Source organism: Diplotaxodon limnothrissa, linkage group LG13 (genome assembly GCF_057381915.1).
Source record: "Diplotaxodon limnothrissa isolate DT_005_m linkage group LG13, D_limnothrissa_male_GT1.1, whole genome shotgun sequence".
Classification (NCBI taxonomy): Eukaryota; Metazoa; Chordata; class Actinopteri; order Cichliformes; family Cichlidae; genus Diplotaxodon; species Diplotaxodon limnothrissa.
The window spans coordinates 25,052,853-25,069,173 of NC_140608.1; the positions used below are offsets into that span (position 1 = coordinate 25,052,853).

The 16,321-nt window shown below is 40.7% G+C and overlaps 1 non-coding gene across 1 annotated transcript; it reads right to left on the reverse strand.

Moving 5' to 3' along the window:
* Positions 1-8,879: 8,879 nt before the first annotated feature.
* Positions 8,880-8,973, reverse strand: trnai-uau (transfer RNA isoleucine (anticodon UAU)). Its single transcript has 2 exons — positions 8,936-8,973; positions 8,880-8,915 (listed from the first exon to the last, which is right to left on the reverse strand). It is a non-coding gene; the product is annotated as a tRNA-Ile (tRNA).
* Between the last annotated feature and the right edge of the window lie 7,348 nt (positions 8,974-16,321).

Sequence of the window (16,321 nt, forward strand, 5' to 3'; positions counted from 1 at the left end):
TATGATGCAACCGAAAGAATCATGAATCTGAAAAGCTACTTGATTTTTCTGGATTTTATTTTTGTTGACTTATGAAGTTATATATATTGTTTTGTATATTTTTGAAATTTCTTAAGGAGAAGATTGCTGATTGGTCCTAACCAATTACTGTATAAAAGATGAACGACACGACAGCACTTCCTCCCATTGTGCAAAAATGAAGCCAAAATATCCCGCTTGTGGGAGCTGCCATGTTCCACTTTTGGAGCCAGAGTCTGCTCAGTAGTAACTCGTGGTGGAGCGTCTCTGCCCACACACCCACTGGACGTGACCGTGAACACGCCCCCTTACACTTTTTACATAGCCCGGCTGCTCTGTCTCTCATTCTGCAGGGTATGGGTAAAATTTATCATACAAAACATGCACTCTGTGCAATATGGATTAACGTTACTGCTGAAGATGTGAGGACATCTGATCTCTGAAAAAACTACTGTTAATGAAGCTGGAAAAACACACCCACATCTTGATCCTTAAAAAAGCATATTAATATATAGTAAAAGCCAATCAGAAGTAAGTAGAAGTAAAAGGCTTCAGCCTACTAATATTAGTCAATAAAATACATTCTCTGCGTCAAAAGTGATGAGTTAAGGTGCCCATGGAGGCAAGGGTGCCACCAGGGATTTGGCCCCGGGGTAGACCCAAGTCAGGTTGGAGAGATTATATCTCTTGGCTGGCCTGGAAACGCCTTGGTGTTCATATTCATATTAATATTCTTATTCTTCTATGACAAAAAAGTACAAGTGTTCATTTAAAGAAATAAACAGAGCAGTAAGAGATTTTTTTTTCTTTATTTTCCTCAGCCGAAGGCCGTATCGTTTGTTTTCTGACCTGGGAGATGGATAGTCCTGGCTCAGGGACTTTTTTGGACGCCCTGTGTCACTACTGCTTCTGGCCTCTTGTTGTCTTTTGGTGTGTTTGGTGTGTTTTCAGAGGTTTCACTCAAGGTCATATTGTTCATTTTCTTAACTAGGAGTCGGATAGTGCTTGGCGTCCAACTTTTTTGGCTGCTCTGTGTCACTGGTGCTTGTCCTGGCCTCTTGTTGTATTTCTGTGTGATTTCAGAGCTTTTGGTATCGCTCGAGGTCGTAACGTCCATTTTCTCAACTTGGTCTTGGATAGACCTTGACAAAGAACTTTTTTGGCTGCTCTGTGTCACTGCTGCTTGTTCTGGCCTCTTGTTGTCTTTTGGTGTGTTTTAAGAGTTTTTGGTATCACTCAAGTTCATATTGTTCTTTTTCTGAACTTGGAGTTGGATAGTCCTTGAAGAAGAACTTTTTTGGATGCTCCGAGTCACTGCTGTTTCTTTTTTCTCAGTGTCTACTCTCATCCTCTTTCTCTCTGGAGAGTAGCTCTCAGAGTTCTTTTTGCTGCCTTTGGAAATCTGACTGTATCGTCTTTTCAACACAGTTTTTTCTTCACAGATTCGTCTTTTTTTCCTTGGTGGAGAGCAGCTGTCGTCACTTCTGCAATTCTGTGCGACATAATTCGGGCCTCGCTTCCTCTTGAGTGGAAGCTGGAAATGTGTTTCATCAGAATTTGGCTCTGGATTTTGGTGGTCCATTGTAGTAAAGCCAGCGTAAGCTTGTCGGCTTTTGTGTTTACTCTGAGACATGTCAGAGTGTTGATGAAGTGACTGTCTTAAAGATTCAACTATTTTAAAATTTTTCTCAGGCGTACCTTTGAATGCTGCAATCTCGAGTGTTACAAGTAAACGGACTGACAGTTTGGGCTTCTTACCCGGATTTAAGGATTCACAGATCTAAGGCATGTTATGACATCATGATGATGTCAACGTAACAACAACATTTTTTTCTTTTTTTTTAAATTTGGTTCCATTGTCTATGAGGCTTTGGAGCTTGATGTCAAGGCAGGGGGCGTGGCCGCCGGGGCGCCATTTTAGCAGGCCAAACAAAGGGCTAGTGATGGTAAATTTGATTCTTTTTACTGAATCGAGTTTTAATGAGTCACTCACCAAAGTGAATCGAGTTTTTTAAGTCATTTGATTCACTGAGTCAGTCGACCAGAGCGTGCAAAAAATGTACATTTTCACTCAAACTTAATTTGTTTCTCTTTTCATGTAAATCCTACTGCTAAGATGAATGATTCTAAAAGAAAACAACTAAACAGCAAAAAAGAGCAAAAACATTTCTAAAATTAAGCAATTTCCTATCAAAATTGCTTAATAAACATTTATTTTATTTTATTAGTATTTTCCTTAAATGTGTTAAATATATATTTTCTCATCTAAATGTCCACTGAGCTGTGAGCCAGCTGTGATCATAATTCATCATCATCATATATGGAAAAAATGAAGTTCCTGAAGTCTCTAAACAAGAAAAGAACGACACAGATTCTGAGTTTGTCTCATTCAGAGAAGGCCTTCCTTTCTATGATGAACCATCACTTTAGTGTGATCTTTATTAGTTTCAGACCAAAATACATTTCTGTGTGTGTGTGTGTGTGTGTGTGCGTGCGTGCGTGCGTGTGTGGCTGGAGTTGGCAAAGGAACCAGCCTGTTGGAGGGATGTTTAATTAGGTTAAGGAGGTCCAGCAGGGAAGACAGCCAACTAGCCTTACACACCCTTGTTCCCGACACACACATATACACACACTTGTTAACTCTTCACTTCTTAAGTGCATCTGGCTCGTCGGGCGCAGCACAGTGTTCAGTTCACATAAAACTTGGACTACTGTTACAAGTTTTCCAGATCCCACCTGCTGCTGGACTCACTTTTCATTATTCCTGAGTGAGAATGTGCAGCACAAATTACAGTAACTGGCGTCATCACGTTTATTTTTAGTTTCTAACAGCTTGACAAAGCTAATATAGGAGTGTAGAATAAGCAATTTTGCGCTTTGCATTCTCTTCAAACATAAAATATGTCGAGCATACTGCAGGTGCAACAACAGAAAATTCGATGAAGTGTTTACACTTTACAGAAGATAAATCTCATTATTCAATCCAGGAAGTGGTTTGATTTTAACCAGATGTTAAATATCTACCACTTCACTTGTAACTTGTTTGTGCATTAGGAGTAGCTTTACGCCTATCCCTTTGTATGGACCTTTTACCTACTTGGCATCCAAACGAAGCCTTGCAACAAGGAAACTTCAACTATAGTTGCTTAGCGTGTGGCTAAAATGCATCCCGGACTGGTTAGGAGTCCATCCATCCATTCGCTTCCGCTTATCCTTTTCAGGGTCACGGGGGGCGCTGGAGCCTATCCCAGCTGTCATAGGGCGAGAGGCGGGGTACACCCTGGACAGGTCGCCAGTCTGTCGCAGGGCCAACACACAGAGACAGACAACCATTCGCACTCACATTCACTCACACATTCACACCTAGTGGCAATTTGGATTATCCAATTAACCTATCCCCACAAGCTGGTTAGGAGTAAAGATTAAAATACATGAATACTCCTATGACAGCTTCTGCTGGGTTTTTGATAAAGAACAGTAAAGGTTCCCTATTGATTAGTGCTGTATGAGTGGGCTCCTGTTTAGTTAGAAGATGTTAGTCTTACCACTTGTCCAGTGTGTCAAGATATAAATCAATGCAAGGAGAAAAGCAGCAGACTGTCTAAGTTCATTGTGTACAATAATACAGAAGGAGAAATGTTGCTGTCGCGCTGATGGTTTGGAAGAACTTTGACAGGCTTGCACTGTTGCCTTACAGCATGAAGGTCCTGGGTTCAAATCCACTAGCTGGGCCTTTCTGTGGGTAGTTTGCATGTTTTCCTCAGGTCTTCATAGGTTCTCTCTGGGTACTCAATCTTCCTCCCAAAGACATGCAGTTAGCAGGGTTTGTTTTACAAACTAAATTAATCTAAATTACCAGTGCTGTTAACTAGTGAAGCCTGAATTGAATAAGAGAAAGAAGATGGAAATATTATTGACAAACTCAGGTAAACTCACAAGGTTTCTTTTCACTGTATATAATAAACTGCCCAAACTTTACCACATATCCATTTTTGTACCTTTTAATTGTTGATCCTAATACCACGGTTATTTAAAACCTTACTTTTGACCATGAAGAAACATATTGTATTGGTACAAGAAGTACCAAGAAGTTTGGTACGATCATGCCGTCAGCTTTGGCTGTAATGTACTACACTTGCATACAGCCTCTTATTTTAGAAAGAGCCGTAGTATTCGCTTCTTCATCCAGTCATTTCCATTTAAGTGGCAGAAGATTAATCAGGGATTGCTAAATGTACTTTCCATAATATTCTTTCCCAGTTCCTCCTTGTTGATCCTGAATCACACCAGGACACTCTGTTGAGTCTACCTGCAGGTTTCCCATCATCAGGACATGGAAAACCCAGGCGTCGTAATCACTCCAGCTGGCTCTTTTCGACATGAAAGAGTGGATCTAGTCCAAGCTTCAGCCAGACGCATGAGTCCCTCAACCTGTGTGTAAGGCTATGGAGGAAAATAATTTGGGCCACTTGTTTCCACAGTCCTGCTGTGTTGATCACACCCCACAGCTCATGACTGAGTGATATCGGCTGACAAACATCAGTCCATCTAACCATCTGGCTTTCCATTTTACCACCACTGGCAAACAAGAACTTGAGGTACTGGACCTGGGAACACCTACAATCAGCTGGGGTAAGAAAACTGGAAAACTGTGGACTGCTAGCGTCCTGTTAGCTTTAGCAGAATCTTCTGTTCAGACTGGAGAAGTCGATACTTTTGCTTCTGAGGCCACAGTTCACCTCTGGAAAGTGTTGGATTGTTCCTTTACCACTTTGTAAACTGTAAGGACAGCCCTTTGAGTGACTTTGCTATTTTACTACTTTCAATCTCCAGGTCTCTTACACAATGTCCCATATCCATCCACACACACAATCACACAGACAGGCAAACTATCAGCTGTTGAGGCAGATGATAATAATAAAGTGCTGGAGACATTCACAGTTTACCTTGGGAAAGCAGAAGTTGAAAAAATGTAAATGGCACGGCTGGGAATTCTTCACCAGATGACTCCCAACATTCACACACTTCCCCAGAAAGACCAGCCACATACATAATTGACTTCCCAGGAACAAACCATTATCTCACGTCCTCCTCAAAAACTTATTCAACCCTCCCCGGCTGCGGGTCACATCTAGCTCACACACATCTCCCCTTCTGACAAGACACACCTTTGACCTGAAGTTTCACTGGTGTGCAGCCAGGAAAAATGACATCATTTCCTTTCGGTGACTTGACAGGCACTCCATCAGTAAAGTCCCTCTGGGTTTGAGAGAGCAGTGGAAGAAAAAAAGCAAAACAAAACAATAATGATAATAATTATACCTTCACACGTAACGAAGAGCAGAGCCCACGGGCCACAATACATAACAGCTGGGCCTGGGAGCTGTCAGACGGCTAGATAGTGAGTGAGCACTCTGCTAACCAAAGACAGATGTGAATTACAGCTTGTGACACATAGCTGTGTGGTTAGTAACAGCCCGGGGGCAGTCGGGGATCTAAAGATCCTATTATACTATTGCAAGATACATTTCAAAACTGAAATGCTGCACTGAAGTTGAGGGATTTTCGTTCCATGTATATGTACATGCAACGCTTCCGGCACAAACCGTTCTTGTGGGAAGCAATCATTCTAAAGATGGCAGTCTCAACAGGTACATAAATTGCACTCGTGTAAAATGAATTTGGAATTTATTAAATAAAAGTCTCTGTGGTTAATTTGTATCATAAAAGACCACACCAGTTTCTGCTCTGATTGGTGCATGCAAGCCAGATCAGGTTAGAGATCTAAGAACAGGTCTTGCCACAACACCTACAGGCTCGCAATTATCGCGCCTTTGTATCCTGTTTATTCTCTTCGTCACACTCACCACTCTTCCTTTCCCATCAGATGTTTTCAATCACTTATTTTCTCACTGCTAAATATCAGCCATACACACGAACTCCCACAAAAGCAAAGCTTTAAATCACTGAAATGGCTCCGCTTTTACATCCCAGCAAGCCAAAGCTATGAAGTGCCTTTATGTGAAAATGCAATCAAAAGGCAAATTGTCAACATGTCAGATGACATGGAGCTTGTTTTCTGTGAATATGATACTCGTTTTGGTTTGTCCTTTGGGTGTGTTTGGGCAAAACAAGTAAGTAGGCTGGTTATTATGCACTCCACACTGTATATAAATGCCACTTGTTTTGCACATATTCAACTCTGTATATTTTATATATTTTATTATTATTATTTTTATTTTTTATTTTTTTTACTATTTAATTTGTAAAAATGTGTATACACACACACACACACACACACACACACACACACACACACACACGTAGGAAAATATTTAGTATACACATCCAGAAATGCATACACTATTATATATTGTACATATATTTATTAGTTTCAGGTTGGCCATTCTTGTATTTTGCTCGTTTGTGTTGTTGTGTTTGCACATCTCTGTTGCTTGTGGGGCTCGCACACAAGAATTTCACTCGCATGTGCTGTGCCAGTGTGCCTGCACATGTGATGTGACAATAAAAGTGATTTGATTTGATTTGATTTGGTTCACATACAGTGTTTTTCTTCTTTAAATAACTTGTGTCACTCACTTTCTGTTTACTGTCTACACTTCAATGAACACATCAGCAACTTGGCATTTAGTATCTTGCCCAAGGATACTTTGGCATGCATACTGAAACAGCAGTGATTTAAACCACCATCCCTCCAATTAGTAGATTGCCTGCTGTACCTCCTGAGCTGCAGCCACTCCAAAACAAGTTCTTAATCAACCACTTTAGCCCATAAATTTAATGACTGTGAGCCAACACTTTAAAACTATTTACATTCTAACATTTGTCTACTCTCTCCCATAGTTTATGCTTTCCTATCTATTTTGTTGGTCGTAGTCACCCTGCACTCCTCTTTTCTGTTTTCTCTAGTGGCCCCCTTATCCAGAAAACCCTGCAGTTCCCTTTCTTCTGCAGTGGAGTTCGTCCACCCCACTGGGTAACTTCTGCTTGTTGAGCTTTCTCTCTGATGCTGTAATGTCGACACAAATGCACTATGTAAATAAAATCACTGACTGCATTTAGCTTTAATGCTGCTATTTTCTTTATCTGCATTACAATTCCTCTCACATAATTATATCTCAGACTGTATGTTTTTGGCTCTTATCTTCTAACGATAACAGAAATCTACTGTTTTCTTAACCATTTTTGCTTTTCCTGCTCTGACACATTTATTCTAATATAGATAAAGCACATGCTGAGAGAATAAAGCTGGTTCTCACTGGACACCAAGTGAAGGGAGAAGGGGGTGAAAAGATAACATTGGCAGAATGAAAGGACACTCCTGCAAATGTTTGGGCAAACAGGCAAGGTGTGGTGATGATAGGCACTGCAATGAAAATGTAAAGAAAACTAACAAAGTGTGTTTGGTTGGACTGGAGGAGACACGGGTAATGTCTTGAACAGTGAAAGTCTTTCAGTAGACCTCGTATTCGACTTATCTGAGGCAAATGATTTCAGCTTTGCATCATATCATCTTGTAGCACTGCCTGTCCATTTTTATATCGTACACACGACAAATATAGTAAATCAGCTTTTTTTCCCCCTGCTCTACTCATATGTATTTTCATGTACAGCGTCACAAAGATAGACCTCAGTCATGACTTACTCCAAAAGATAGTTTCGTCAGTCTTTTAAAAATACAATAATAAAATGCAGACATCCATATGTGCAGAACGTGCAGACAGATGAGAACACACAGAGTACAGACATGTGAAGACGTTGGGGGGAAACTGTTTTTATTCAAACAGCAGAGACAGCCAGTCAGATTCAAACGTCAGGAAAAACAGCGCAGCTAATCCAAACGTTGGACAACAGCGACATCTAGTGGTACAAGGGCAAGGGGAAACGTGAAGTCACAGTTTTGGAAATCTAAGATAAGAGATAAGATAAGATAGAACTTTATTAATCCCTCGGGTGGGTTCCTCTGGGAAATTCGACTTCCAAAAAGCACAGCAACGACCGAAGTTACAGTTACAGAATTGTTTTATATATATATATATATATATATATACACACACACACACACACATATATATAAATACAGAGACAAATATAAATAAAATATACAAAGGGGATAAATAGAATAAATAGGAATAAAAAGTAAATCTACTGCATACACTTGTCGCTCAGCAGTGAATCACGTGCTTTGAAATTTGTTTTTGTATTCAAACCGTGTTATGGTGTTCATATCAGCAGCTTGAGTACAAGCTCTGTAATGGAAGCAAAAGGTTTGAAACCGCGGGGGTGGGGCACACACACGGAATGAATAAACTGTGTATATATAATAAATTCGTTGCACAAAAATGCAAAAATATTCATGTATTCATCTATTAATTTCTTAAAGTTTTTATATTTTCTAAAATATCATATAAAATATCACATCGTGCAAGACGGGGGAATACGAATTCAACATTTCACTTCCCTGTCAGAGTGAGAAGGCGCAGAGATGGAGAGTTGCTGCCTCCTGCTGGCGTTGAAGCGCAAGTGTCGCTTAACTGTCTAATAACTACGTAGTCCTGCATTCAAATTTAAAACTGTAAGTTAGATAATTAGAACTAATAATTAAATAATTAATAATTAAAACTAATTAGATTAAAAAGTAGGCTTGTCATATTTAAATTTGTATTATCTTTAGTTTAAATGGAGCCAGCGTACAAACTTTGAGCGTCGACAATAAATTGTTTACAGTGAATTTTTAATAAGTCTATCAATCACCCTGTGATGCGCGTGACAAGCTGTCAGAGGTCGATTTACAAAAAAAGATTAAACACCGGTAACTTCAGGGCGTACTATCAAAAGGCTGCTCCAGGTGAGGCTCGAACTCACAACCTCGGCATTGCTCTACAGTGTACTGTCATATAAGTACCGCGCGCTAACCGATTGCGCCACTGGAGCTCACTGTGTTAAGCCTGCAGTTGAGCTTATAACCCTGAAACAGATGTGGTGTCACGTCACTGATGTTTACTGATTTTACACCTTTGATATAGTGATTGAATATATCGAGAGAATAATGTTTGTTTAAACGCGATGACGACCAACGGTGCATTTACTGACTTATGTTGAGAAAAGCTGCTAAGACGTGTTTAACAGCGGTAATGACAGGAGCGTCATGATTCAAGGACATTTTAACTTATGGCTAAATAACATGTCAGCTGAAGGTCTTAGTGCCTAACAAACTAACGTGTCTAAAGCTGCTTTATATCGCGTAACTGTTGGGTCAATGATATGGCTGTATGACGTGACCCGGAAGTACTTGCGTGGCACGAAGAAGAAGAGCTGGCTGAATCTTGGCGCTGACTGGTGATGTGCGATACCACTGATTTCCTTTCCGATCCGTTACCAAGTAAAATTCAGGGTGGTATCAACGACACTGGTCCGATACCGATACTTTGTACAAAAATTTAATGTGTTACTGTATTTCAAATTCTTCATAATGTTTTGTTGGTCGTTTCATAATGACTACAGGTCATCAGACTATTTGTTCTTATTGTTTAATTATGAAGAATTATCATATCGAAATAAAAAACCTTAAGTTGTTTGTTAATTGACGCTATCTGAACACACATATCTTGTCATTTAACATGTATATACTTGCCTGGACATTTCACACTTTCCCACATTCACAGCTGTGCTGTGGCACACTACAAATTTTGGTATCAATCCAATATCAAGTAAATATAGGGCCAGTATTGCCGATATCAGTACGACTAATTTTAAGTTATTTAGGCAGCTAATTGGGGGAGAGTAGTGTGCTATGGCTTATAAGATATATTCTCAATTTGCAAATTCTGAACACATTTTAATCACCACTATATCACCGTGATTGTTGCTTTCCACAGTAATTAGTTAACACAAAAAAACCCCACACCTTTCAGCTTTTCATTTGTTTTGAAACAGGGTTTTTGGAGACCTGGAATGTAAAGTTTTCTATCTCTAAAGACCACAAAAAGGTTCTGACATTTGTCATAGTGCATGTTTGAGGTTTATTTTTAAAATTAACTATGATCATTATACTATAACTCATAATCTTTCACAAGGTTAAAACTTCAAAAGGAGCAGATTTTATCAAACAAGCACAGTTCAGTTCACCTGAGGGTTTAACTTAACCTGTCATTAAAGGTTCAAAAAATAACATGTCATGACATTAAATTGTAAATGCACTGTTAATTAGCATTAATTATATTAAATTTATTAAAATAACATTAATTAACTATTAGCATGATCACTGCTTGTCAGTTAAATTGATTGATTATTTCATAAACAATCAGATCTTGTGGCTCACTCTGAGCTAGCACTTTTCCTTTCATAAAGGATGGTCAAATCTATCCTCTGCTAAAGACGCTAATAACAGAAGTACTAAAGAACCATAGTATTTTAAACCAACCTCCAAGCTGCCATTTTTGCCAAGATTTTAGAAAATACTTTGGCCACCTAACTGATTTATTTCATGAATTTATTTCTGCTCCCATAATACATTGACACAGCTCTGGTCAAGCTCTAAAATGATTTGCTGCTCACTCTCAGCTGCTCTCTATTGTAATTGTGGGGCGATCGTGGCTCAAGAGTTGGGAGGGACTAGTAAAGCGCTATACAAATACAGGCCATTTACCATTTCTCCTTGACCTCAGCTCAGTCTTTAATACTGTAACCACAATATTTTAATCAGATGTCTGAAAAATTGTCTGAAAAACAGTGTTGATGTCAGTGATGTAGTGCACAGCTAGCTCTGTTCATATTCATCAAATTAAATTCTTTAACAAATTTTAAACAATTTTTATTTCCATTTAAGTTCGGTTTTTCTGTATATGTGTTTTTCAAATACGCTTATTTTTAAGTTTTAGAGAGTTTTAGAGTATTTGACCAGGTCATTGCCGGTTCAAATCCTCCCCAAATACGCTGATGCAGAATGCAGAAGCAATGATAGAAGAGGAACGAAACAGTTTCAATATTTTGAATCTGCCTTCCTCTTTTTTACAATGAAAACCATGTTTGCCACAACATGGTAATTTTGATAAATGAGAAATATGTCGTCTAACAATGGCAGACGCACATACACACACGATTACATCAAATTTAAATATCACCTCTAATATCACCTGTGGAAACCAGAGAGAGCATTTCTCATTAAGGGTTTGCAGTATTATTTATGGGGGGTTTTTGTCAATTAGTATTGTCAATAAGTGTTATTGTATGAGTACTGAAAACTATTTTGTAGAGCCCGAGTGTAGAAAAGTTGCAGCATAGAGGAGCCCAATCAGATAAATTTTAAGCAGGGACATAGTCTGCCGATGACAGAGGAAGAGCTGTAAGGATGCATGGTAGTGCAGCAAGGAGAGAACATGAGAACAGAAGAAGAGTGCTCTTGTTAGGGATAGCATTAGGTTTGTGGTTGATGAAACTCTCTGCTCAAAGGGAGCAGAGTGACCGGTAGTACAGTGATTGCCTGCACTGCTTTGCTTTGTGAGAAACTGATGCTGAAGTTGAGCAAAGTATACTATATTGCCAAAAGCATCAGCCCTCCAAATCATTGAATTCATGTGTTCCAATCACTTCCTGCCACAGGTGTATAAAATCAAGCACCTAGGCATGCAGACTGCTTCTACAAACCTTTGTGAAAGATAGATCGCTTTCAGGAACTCAGAAAACTCCACTGTGATAGGATGCCACCTATGCAACAAGTCCAACTGTGAAATTTCCTCACTACTACATATTCCACAGTCAGCTGTTAGTCATATTATAACAAAGTGGAAGCAATTAGGAACAACAGCAACTCAGCCATGGAAGCAGTAGGCAAAGTAAAACCACACAGCTCAGGGATTTTAATAAGGCAAGTATGAACTCTGTATTCCCCAAAATTCCACCAACATGATAAGTATCCTACCGGGGGAGGCAGGACACTGGACCGTGTGTACATTAAAATCAAGCAGGCCTAGAGGCCTACATCCCTCCCCCACCTAGAACAACCTGACCACCTCTCTCTGCTCCTCATCCCTGCCTGCACCCCCCCCCCCCCCCCCCCCCCCCCCCCCACCTCAAAAAACAAACCCCTCCAAGCGCCTGGGTCATTAAAACATGGCCAGATGATGCTCTTCTCCAGCTACAGGACTGTATTAATCTGAGAGACTGCTCCATTTTTGAACAGCAGGACCTGGAGACATTCACTCAGTCTGTCTTATTCTACATTAGGTGCTCTGAAGAGAATGTGGCAGTGACCAAAACCATCCAGGTTTTTCCTAACTGAAAACCTTGGATGACAAGTGAAGTACAGGTTCTGATCAAAACTGAGGAACAGTTCTCTGTACAGCACTGCCAGGGCCAACCTGAGGAGGGGGATCAAAAGTTCCTTTTCCATTAGAACCAACTCAAATCAACTTGCCACAGTTTTCAGGGTTTTCCATTAGGTCATATTACCTGGTACAGGTACTAAAATGGTACCTGCTCAGGAAGGGTTCGAAAGTGATTTGAGCAGATGCTAAAATGTGATGCCATCAGACTGCATGCCAACTGACCGGTCAGTAGCATCATTTGATGAGTCATGAGAACCGCCATTTTTTAAATGAGTCAATGAGAGAAATGGCTACAAAAACAACACCGTGATCCCTGAGTCTGACAAAAAGCAGCTATATCTTTGCCTCGACAACCAACTTTGTTGTAGCGTTCGTGTGGCATACTAATTACGTCATGCTCAGCCTCGTTGCTATGACAACAACCACGGACATTAGGTGGTAATGGAAAACCAGTTAAGCTGAATCAAGTCGTGGCTAGCTGACCCGAGTAGGTACTAACAGAAAAGGAACTATAAACAGACCAGGGAAACCTACAGGAGGAGGATAGAGGGCATCCTCGTTGATAGCAACCCCCGCCAGGTGTGGAGAGGGATCTAACCAGGTTATTCCACCTCTCCGTGACGTATGCCACTGTTTGCACCTGTCTGAAGGCCTCCACTATCATTCCTATCCTTAAGACTGGAATAGACAGCCTCTATGACTACAGACCTATACCCCTCACGTCTGTAGTCATGAAGTGTTTTGAGCGGACACTGTCTCAGTACATCAGAGACTGTCTACCCCCCTCGACTGACTCCCACCAGTTTGCTTACAGAGCAAATCGGTCCATAGAGGATTCCATCACCATCACCCTAAGCCATCTGAAGAACAGGAAGAGCTACGTGAGGGTGCTCTTCGTGGCCTACAGCTCAGTGTTCAACACCATAATCCTAGACATGCACACTACAGCTGGGTATTGTCACTGATTTCTTCAACCGATTCACTTCCGATTCACAAGGTCCCGATTCAATCTCCGATTCGATTCAAGTTTGAATCAGTCAGTCTTATAACTACCGTCTCCCTTCTTGGAGACTCTGCAAGAAGAGAAGCTGGTCTGCATATTGTGGAGTCATGCAGCTTCTTTGTGCAGTAACAATGTCACCAGCAGTTGAAAAAACTTGTTCAGAATGAACTCTGGTCCAAGGTAAGGAAAGATACTGCTCTTCTTAGAGAGCCAAAAGAGGATATTCCCCTGCATGGTCCCTCCACCAGATCAAAGGATCCTTAGAAAGTGGAACAGGTTGAACTTCCCTGTATCGATTCACTTCTTCCTTTGCCCTTTCAGTTAGTGTTTTCTGTGACGCTGGTTTTTTTTTTTGGTGAGTGGACTGGCCCAAGGAGAAACATGAATGCAGAGTCCTTTGATATCTTAGTTGGAGGGGCATAATCCATTTCAACATGACCAAGGGAGATGTCAGGGACAGTTTCCTCTACTCTGTCACCATCAGACTCTTGCTGTAGAAAAATGAAAACTTAATTGACAAAGAGAAATTAATTTGCAAAATAATTTTGAACTCTCCAGACAATTTAACATATTAATACTGGCAATGGAAGGAAATGACTATTTGTATTCAAACTTGAGTAGTGCAAAGAAACAATAAATTTTTTTTAACTAACACTTTTAAAATATTTACATTTTTGCACTATATTAATAATTTCTCATGTCATACATGCATCCCTACAGTTACACACATGCATGGCATATACACACATTTCATAAACATACTTTGACTTCAAGTTGTTTGACTTCAGTGAGAGACACTGATCCTCTTGTCCAGCAGTTGTGCGTGCAGAGGTGATGGATAGAGTTGGGGATTTTTCTTCAGCCATAACCAGTGTGGCTGCTTTCAGTGGTTTCAAAGCTTTCACTATATCTTCTCCATCAGCCTCTGTAAGAGTACAGAGATTACTGTCACTTCTCCTCACTTCAGGTGAGAGTAGAGCTGCAGAGATCGCTGGTTGTTGCTGTAGGAAGCGTTCCAGCATCTCCAACGTGCTGTTCCATCTGGTCACCCCATCAGTCACCAGCTTATGGGCAGGCAGCTTCAGTATCTTTTGCTTCTCTTTAAGCCTGCGACTTGCAATAGTGCTGCTATGAAAAAAGGATGCTATGCGTCTCACTCGGCCAAGCAGCTGAGCAACAGCTGGAACTTTCAGACCTACTTCTGAAGCCAAATTGAGTGTGTGGGCAAAACAACCAATGTGCAACCAGCCCGTTATTTCCACAGCTCACACCATATTTGTAGCATTGTCAGTTATGATGACAGAGTTTTGTTTGTAAGCTCACAATCTTCTATTGCCTTGGACATTATTTGAGATAAATTAACTGCTGTGTGGCTTGCTTCAGTTGTTCTTGTCTGTAAGACATGGGACACGGTCAGGTAATTATCTGTTGCTCTGGATGTCCAGCTGTCATAGCGACTTTCTCTGCTGCTGAAAATGTAGCGTGGATTTGGACAGATGTATGTCTTTACATATGAAAGTTTGATAAACTGGGTTATTTTTTTGAGCACGTGGAAAAGTGGATGCAAACTTCACTGCAAATGCCTTTTTGAGTGAGCTTTGCTTCATGTTGGGTATTTTTGCTAGCATATCTGGATGATGCCTTGCTAAATGATTTCTGAGATTTGTGGTATTTCCACAATGTTTTACCATATGGCTTTGCTTTTGTCCAGCTCTTCACTGTATTCACAGTTCTTGAATCCAAAGTGCTGCCAGACATCTGCCTTTAGGCTTTGGCAGCGCCCTCAGTGGAGGAGCCATGGAAAAAAAAAATATATATATATATATATATAATATACAGTGGGGCAAAAAAGTATTTAGTCAGCCACCGATTGTGCAAGTTCCCCCACTTAAAATGATGACAGAGGTCAGTAATTTGCACCAGAGGTACACTTCAACTGTGAGAGACAGAATGTGAAAAAAAAAATCCATGAATCCACATGGTAGGATTTGTAAAGAATTTATTCGTAAATCAGGGTGGAAAATAAGTATTTGGTCAATAACAAAAATACAACTCAATACTTTGTAACATAACCTTTGTTGGCAATAACAGAGGTCAAACGTTTACTATAGGTCTTTACCAGGTTTGCACACACAGTAGCTGGTATTTTGGCCCATTCCTCCATGCAGATCTTCTCGAGAGCAGTGATGTTTTGGGGCTGTCGCTGAGCAACACGGACTTTCAACTCCCGCCACAGATTTTCTATGGGGTTGGGGTCTGGAGACTGGCTAGGCCACTCCAGGACTTTCAAATGCTTCTTACGGAGCCACTCCTTTGTTGCCCGGGCGGTGTGTTTTGGATCATTGTCATGTTGGAAGACCCAGCCTCGTTTCATCTTCAAAGTTCTCACTGATGGAAGGAGGTTTTGGCTCAAAATCTCACGATACATGGCCCCATTCATTCTGTCCTTAACACGGATCAGTCGTCCTGTCCCCTTGGCAGAAAAACAGCCCCATAGCATGATGTTTCCACCCCCATGCTTCACAGTAGGTATGGTGTTCTTGGGATGCAACTCAGTATTCTTCTTCCTCCAAACACGACGAGTTGAGTTTATACCAAAAAGTTCTACTTTGGTTTCATCTGACCACATGACATTCTCCCAATCCTCTGCTGTATCATCCATGTGTTCTCTGGCAAACTTCAGACGGGCCTGGACATGCACTGGCTTCAGCAGCGGAACACGTCTGGCACTGCGGGATTTGATTCCCTGCCGTTGTAGTGTGTTACTGATGGTGACCTTTGTTACTTTGGTCCCAGCTCTCTGCAGGTCATTCACCAGGTCCCCCCGTGTGGTTCTGGGATCTTTGCTCACCGTTCTCATGATCATTTTGACCCCACGGGATGAGATCTTGCGTGGAGCCCGAGATCGAGGGAGATTATCAGTGGTCTTGTATGTCTTCCATTTTCTGATGAT